This window comes from Coregonus clupeaformis, chromosome 20 (genome assembly GCF_020615455.1).
Source record: "Coregonus clupeaformis isolate EN_2021a chromosome 20, ASM2061545v1, whole genome shotgun sequence".
Classification (NCBI taxonomy): Eukaryota; Metazoa; Chordata; class Actinopteri; order Salmoniformes; family Salmonidae; genus Coregonus; species Coregonus clupeaformis.
This window is the reverse complement of record NC_059211.1, coordinates 14,608,667-14,616,544: the sequence shown is the minus strand read 5'-3', so window position 1 is coordinate 14,616,544 and position 7,878 is coordinate 14,608,667. Positions and strand designations below refer to the sequence as shown.

The following is a 7,878-nucleotide window of genomic DNA, read 5'->3' as shown; positions in this document are numbered from 1 at the left end:
AACGGAAATGTCAAAGTAATACAAATAATCAAAATAACAATTTACATCTCTTCACATTAATGATGCACTCTCAATCATTCTGTCACCCACCTTCCTTATGCAAGCACATGTTTCGTAAGAAAAATACTAGGCTTAACACTCACTCAAAGAACTGTAGATATTCACCCATCTGTCAAAAATAGGGCCCCAGAATGCTTACTAGGACAATCAAGGAAAGAGTCCATGCCATGAATTCCAACCAGGCCATAGACAATGAGTATGTTTACATGCACACTAATAATTCGATATTATTAAAACAGATTATCAAATTTTATTGGCCACATGCGCCGAATACAACAGGTGCAGACATTACAGTGAAATGCTTACTTACAGCCCTTAACCAACAGTGCATTTATTTTTAATAAAAAAAGTAGAATAAAACAACAAAAAAAGTGTTGAGAAAAAAAGAGCAGAAGTAAAATAAAATAACAGTAGGGAGGCTATATATACAGGGGGTACCGGTGCAGAGTCAATGTGCGGGGCACCCGGCTAGTTGAGGTAGTTGAAGTAATATGTACATGTGGGTAGAGTTAAAGTGACTATGCATAAATAATTAACAGAGTAGCAGCAGCGTAAAAATATGGGGTGGGGGGTCAGTGCAAATAGTCCGGGTAGCCATGATTAGCTGTACAGGAGTCTTATGGCTTGGGGGTAGAAGCTGTTGAGAAGTCTTTTGGACCTAGACTTGACACTCCGGTACTGCTTGACGTGCGGTAGCAGAGAGAACAGTCTATGACTAGGGTGGCTGGAGTCTTTGACAATTTTGAGGGCCTTCCTCTGACACCGCCTGGTATAGAGGTCCTGGATGGCAGGATGCTTGGCCCCAGTGATGTACTGGGCCGTACGCACTACCCACTGTAGTGCCTTGCGGTCGGAGGCCAAGCAGTTGCCATACCAGGCGGTGATGCAACCAGTCAGAATGCTCTCGATGGTGCAGCTGTAGACATTTTTGAGGATCTGAGGACCCATGCCAAATCTTTTCAGTCTCCTGAGGGGGAATAGGCTTTGTCGTGCCCTCTTCACGACTGTCTTGGTGTGTTTGGACCATGATAGTTCGTTGGTGATGTGTACACCAAGGAACTTGAAGCTCTCAACCTGTTCCACTACAGCCCCGTCGATGAGAATGGGGGCGTGCTCAGTCCTCTTTTTCCTGTAGTCCACAATCATCTCCTTTGTCTTGGTCACGTTGAGGGAGAGGTTGTTATCCTGGCACCACACGGCCAGGTCTCTGACCTCCTCCCTATAGGCTGTCTCATCGTTGTCCGGTGATCAGGCCTACCACTGTTGTGTCGTCGGCAAACTTGATGGTGTTGGAGTCGTGCCTGGCCATGCAGTCATGGGTGAACAGGGAGTACAGGAGGGGACTGAGCACGCACCCCTGAGTGGCCCCCGTGTTGAGGATCAGTGTGGAAGATGTGTTGTTACCTACAACACCTACCCTGCTTTAGTTTTTGCAGTAGGCAGATTATGCAATAGTCATGTGAACACCTTACTCTGCTTATCTTATTCGGCGTAAGGTCAAAATCGAAGTAAGCATGCGCTGATTAAAACACCTGGTTTTCTGAGCGATCTTTCTAATTATTAGGACATGTAAACACCTTAAATCTGTGATCCAGCGGTGTTTTTTGATCTGCGCATGTGCTAGCACCAGCCGAGCGAGCCTCCCTCTTTAGTGCAGGTGAAGTGAGTTCGGAACAACTGAATGTATGCGTTCTTCTTAATATGCCATTTAGCAGACACTTTTATCCAAAGCGACTTACAGTCATGCGTGCATAAATTGTTTGTGTATGGGTGGTCCCGGGGATCGAACCCACTACCCTGGCGTTACAAGCGCCGTGCTCTACCAGTTGAGGTTATTATCAAATGCAGGAAACCAACCTCAACCCAAACCAGTCACTGAAACCAGACTCAGCAACTGATACAAAGCCGGGACTAAGCGTTTGTTAGTTTAGTAGAAGATAAAAGTACTTCCCTTTGTGCTCCTGTGTCTCTGTTTCTAGGTGATAAGAAGACGACTGGCCATGACGAGAGCTTGGACAATGGGGCTACCAACCAGTGAAGCTACACAGGAGTCTGCTGACAATGTCAGCTATCGTCCATTCTCAGATAGTGTGCGTTGACTCCGTCCTGTAGGGGACCCATGGTAAACACCACGTATAGAGGATGAGCCGTGGAAGAGAGACTAGCACCAGGATGGAGGGAATTGAGGGGAACCAGATAGGGAAAATGGGAGAATCTGACCTGTAAGGGTCTTAGAACCACACCACGATATTTGAAGGATAAACCAGGTGGGATGGAGCTAAGAAGAAAACACCTCCCAGCCTGCAGTAGCAGCCATAGAAATAGAATGAATAGAACCGGCGTCCCCATTCTAGTCAATGATTGCATAATGGGTGTGTACCCATGCGAGTGTACCCATAGGAGCAATGCAGGAAGTAAAAGCAAGAAGTGTACCCATCAATATGTGCTGTGATTTGTTGATTCAACTCAATTGACAAAAAAAACACATTGTACATTACCATGGAAATTATTGCATCACAATACCAGGCAGCCTTGCGAGTGTACCCATCAGATTACCAGTCAAATTGCCAGGATTAGAGGTTCCAAGGCTGATCTATTCATTCTATTTCTATGGCAGCAGCACCAAACGGGGTCTCCCTTGGGTTAAACCAGGTTCTGGTCAGGTGTCGAGGTTGGATTGCGCCCGTCGGCGAGCCAGCCAGGAATTGGAGAGGTGTGAGAGTGGTGACGACTTCCTCCTGCTCCTCGTCATGCTGCGACAGCTGGCGGTTGAAGGCGATGGCATCGGCCGCAAACTGGGTTAAGTCTTTGGTGCTGCTGTTCCTGTAGAAGGAACGAGCAGACGATCAGTCGGCGATTGATAAAATTAGAGATGATAGATCACACGTTTAGCTCTAGGAGCCATACACCCAATTCTAAAACATTGCACTCCAAAATCTAATTTTGTTAGATGTTTTCTGACATCAAACTGTCAAATCGAGTACATTACGCTACCTTGGGCTGAAAACTTAGGACAAACTTTGAATTTGGAGTGCAATGTCCCTTTAAGCCCTCTCTGTATGATTTTGTTAGCCATCTGCCTGCCATATTTGAGGAGAAATGAGCTGTTATGTACTATACATTCTGTCCAATGAGAGCTGAGTGGATTACCTTTGGAGGAAATGTGGAGTTGGGAGACCTCTCTCTGGTGCATTCTGGGGGAAAGAAATATCACGTTTAAATATAACAGTGTCCATTTATTTTAATCGTATCCTTTCCTTCATCACAGATGTACAGTTTGGAGGAAATGGACTGGTGAAGCCCACTGGTTTCTTATAGGTGGCTTTCAGCCTTCTCAGATTAGTGTAGAATAGATGACAGAGGAGACAAGGCAAGGAAGCCAATTAAGAGTATTGAGACCCACCCGAACAATAGATCCAGTATGTTATGGCCATACACCCATACAGAGGACCAATTAAGTTTTGGCCTTGGCACTCACCCCCTGCACCCAGGGGTGCTGCAGAACCTGGGCAGCACTGAGGCGCAGTGTGGCGTCCCGTACCAGTAGCCTGGAGATGAGGTCCTTGGCCTGGGCAGAGATATGGGCCCAGTCCCTCTTTGGGAACTCAAACTACCCATCCTGGATGTTCTCAAACAGGTTATTCTGCAGGGGTCCGACACAACATAGACTTATAATTTGACTTTTTACTATAATAACATGACTCAGTCATTATAAATGCTCAACAATGCTTAATACAAATAGTGCTGTAGTAGTGCTGTGTAAGGTGAACTGGGGTTATGAGGACTGGTGATGGTGTGTGTGGGGATGTGTGTGCATGTACACTATGTTTGTGTACCTGGCAGGTGCGGCAGGTCTCTCCTCGGTCCCAGCCACAGTCGGTCCCACAGTGGCCGGTGAAGGGGGGGCTGCCGCTCAGCAGAATATAAAGGATGACCCCCAGGCTCCAAAGGTCACAGCGCTTGTCGTAGAACGAAGCCTCGTCTGTGAGCACCACCACCTCTGGGGCCATGTACTCTGCCGAGCCATACTGACGAGGAGAACACAAAACCACACACCGTTTGGGCATAAGTCAAATCAAATTTTATTTCAAGTGCATTTAAAATCACAACACTCTTTACAGTAAAAGTGAAAAATGTGCATTCCCGCGGACTTGTGGGCCCCAACAGAGATCATTGAGGCGCGGTTGGCATTTTTCATGCTGCGGGTGGGAACAGGCGGTCAGACAAACAACTTTGGGATTAGGCTACTTGGAAACAGTCGTCATTCTGTTTTGTATGCGTTAACCAATCTATTGTATTAAAAGCACCTCTTTGTCGCACTATTCACACACAGTCATCATTCGCTGCGTCAAGTTCAGTAGCCTATAACTCTCCTCTCCTAGTTGGGCGTGCGAGATCAAAGGTCACCTATAGGCTACAGTTGAAGTTGGAAGTTTACATACACCTTAGCCAAATACAATTAAACTCAGTTTTTCACAATTCCTGACATTTAATCCTAGTAAAAATGTCCTGTTTTAGGTCAGTTAGGATCACCACTTTATTTTAAGAATGTGAAATGTCAGAATAATAGTAGAGAGAAGGATTTATTTAAGCTTTTATTTATTTCATCACATTCCCAGTGGATCAGAAGTTTACATACACTCAATTAGTATTTGGTAGCATTGCCTTTAAATTTTTTTACTTGGGTCAAACGGTTCGGGTAGCCTTTCACAAGCTTTCCACAATAAGTTGGGTGAATTTTGGCCCATTCCTCCTGACAGAGCTGGTGTAACTGAGTCAGGTTTGTAGGCCTCCTTGCTCGCACACGCTTTTTCAGTTCTGCCCACACATTTTCTATAGGATTGAGGTCGGGGCTTTGTGATGGCCACTCCAATACCTTGACTTTGTTGTCCTTAAGTCATTTTGCCACAACTTTGGAAGTATGCTTGGGGTTATTGTCAATTTAGAAGATCCATTTGCGACCAAGCTTTAACTTCCTGACTGATGTCTTGAGATGTTGCTTCAATATATCCACATAATTTTCCTTCCTCATGATGCCATCTATTTTGTGAAGTGCACCAGTCCCTCCTGCAGCAAAGCACCCCCACAGCATGATGCTACCACCCCGTGCTTCACGGTTGGGATGGTGTTATTCGGCTTGCAAGCCCCCCCTTTTTCCTCCAAACATAACGATGGTCATTATGGCCAAACAGTCATCAGACCAGAGGACATTTCTCCAAAAGGTACGATCTTTGTCCCCATGTGCAGTTGCAAACCGTAGTCTGGCTTTTTTATGCCGGTTTTGGAGCAGTGGCTTCTTCCTTGCTGAGCGGCCTTTCAGGTTACGTCGATATAGGACTCGTTTTTACTGTGGATATAGATACTTTTATACCTGTTTCCTCCAGCATCTTCACAAGGTCCTTTGCTGTTGTTCTGGGATTGATTTGCACTTTTCGGACCAAAGTACATTCAGCTCTAGGAGACAGAACGAGTCCCCTTCCTGAGCGGTATGATGGCTGAGTGGTCCCATCGTGTTTATACGTGCATACTATTGTTTGTACAGATGAACGTGGCATTTGGAAATTGCTCCCAAGGATGAACAAGACTTGTGGAGGTCTACAATTTTTTTCCTGAGGTCTTGGCTGATTTTATTTTTATTTCCCATGATGTCAAGCAAAGAGGCACGGAGTGTGAAGGTAGGCCTTGAAATACATCCACAGGTACACCTCCAATTGACTCAAATGATGTCAATTAGCCTATCAGAAGCTTATAAAGCTATGACATCATTTTCTGGAATTTTCCAAGCTGTTTAAAAGCACAGTCGACTTAGTGTATGTAAACTGCTGACCCACTGGAATTGTGATACAGTGAATTATAAGTGAAATAATCTGTCTGTAAACAATTGTTGGAAAAATTACTTGTGTCATGCACAAAGTAGATCTCCTAACCGACTTGCCAAAACTATAGTTTGTTAACAAGAAATTTGTGGAGTGGTTGAAAAACTAATTAATGACTCCAACCTAAGTGTATGTAAACTTCCGACTTCAACTGTATATGTGTGGTCTCATTTCAATGCATGGGCAGAGAATCACGTGGCAGTTACCTTTCCAAGGAAATTAACTTAAATATGATTAGGCTACAGTTTACTAGTGTCTGGAAATAAATATTGATAATGGAAAGAAGTGGAGAGCGCTCAACCAACGTGAGTCGAAATGCAAACAAAACATTGATTATAATTGAAAAAGAAAAAAAGGTGCAAGGTTGCACTTTTTAATTTTTTCTGGACTGATAATCAATTTGTCGCTCCAACTCTGGCTCTCCTTCAAACTACGTCTAGCCTATTGGCTGATATAGCCCAGTAATAATGATAGCCTAATATAATTGGCCATGTGAGAATCTCTGGTAATTTCACCTATTTCTTGGGGGATCTTTGCGCATTTTGATATTGCCTATAGGACACAAAATTGCTGGGACCATGGCTGCCAAGCGAACTGTGTCACATACGCCTAAAATAACATTCGCAGGACTGCGGTCCGGTTTGGGACCAGTTCTTGTGGGAGCGGGTGGGAGTCAGAAAAAAAGATGGCGGGTGCGGTATGAAAAACCGCTGCAGCGGGCGGGATGAATAAATCAGTCCCGCACAGACCTCTACACTAAGGGACCATGAGGACATTGCCCCGAAAGTGGCACGTACACACACAGGGTTAGAGGTAGGATCAGGCTAAGGTTGTGGTATTTACCAGCGTGGTGAGCTCTGGAGTGGTGAAGGGAGTACAGGCACTGCTGAATTTCACTCCGCTTCCCAAGTCAAAGATCTTCACTGGAGACACCTGTAATGGGAGGGAGATAAAAATAGTACATGCGTTCATTATACAGGCATTCACTATACCCACAATTAACAGTATGGTTTTTAAGTTAATATTCACAACATCATTATCTACTTTGATTTGTTGTTGTTTCGTAGCACATTGGGGGTAAAAAGGTTACCTGATCCGTGGATTCACAAAGGATATTCTCTGGCTTTAGGTCTCGGTGGGCGATACCTGTGAAACAGATCATGTGCATGAAGAAACAGGTCACACTAATTGTTACTACCATTACTACTACAGTAGCTACCACAAATATTTTTTTACCCCCACTACAACTTCTTTCACTACTTCAAGCACACACTTTTTCTTCAGTAAGTTTCCTTTTCTAGTTGTATGCAGGTCAATCTAATTATATGCAGGCACTAGCAGGGGCAGCCCCATGGGCAGGGCATGGGTCCTACCTTTGGTGTGGAGGAAGTGGAGAGCTTTGGAGATGTCCCTGACCACCCGGCTGGCCTCCAGCTCATCAAAGTGTTTACGGTTCTGAATGTGAGTCAGAATGGAGCCTGTATGGGCACAATAGAGGAGAGAGATGAGCTTTCAGTGAAACACTTAATCTTTTAATGTACCCTGGGTCATGTTCATTAGGCCAGAATGTAGCAATATGTTTTGCAACAAAAAACATATGTTTTTATTGGACAAGTTCAGGTACAGTACTACCTCCACATTTCATTTAGTTTTCTTCTATATTGTGGATAATGAACACAACCCAGCTTCACCCTCAAAAAGGTGGGATATGGTAAAAACAAGAACACAGAAAAAGCATACCTCCGCGCAACTTCTCAAACACCAAGTAGAAGCAGGAGTCGTCCTCAAAAAACTATCAACTCCAGAATGTTCCTGAAAATGTCAATAGGAACACATTCCTGGGTGACATTAAATTTTTGGAATCCTTTAACCTTCAGGACTTGAGCTTTATAGAGTGAAAGAGCACACCAGTTCCCCTGGCACTGGTAAAGGGTCTCCACTT

The 7,878-nt window shown here is 44.5% G+C and overlaps 1 pseudogene; it reads right to left on the bottom strand.

The window, feature by feature from the left end:
- Positions 1 to 2,564: 2,564 nt before the first annotated feature.
- LOC121532934 lies at positions 2,565 to 7,487 on the bottom strand (annotated as a pseudogene).
- Positions 7,488 to 7,878: the final 391 nt, after the last annotated feature.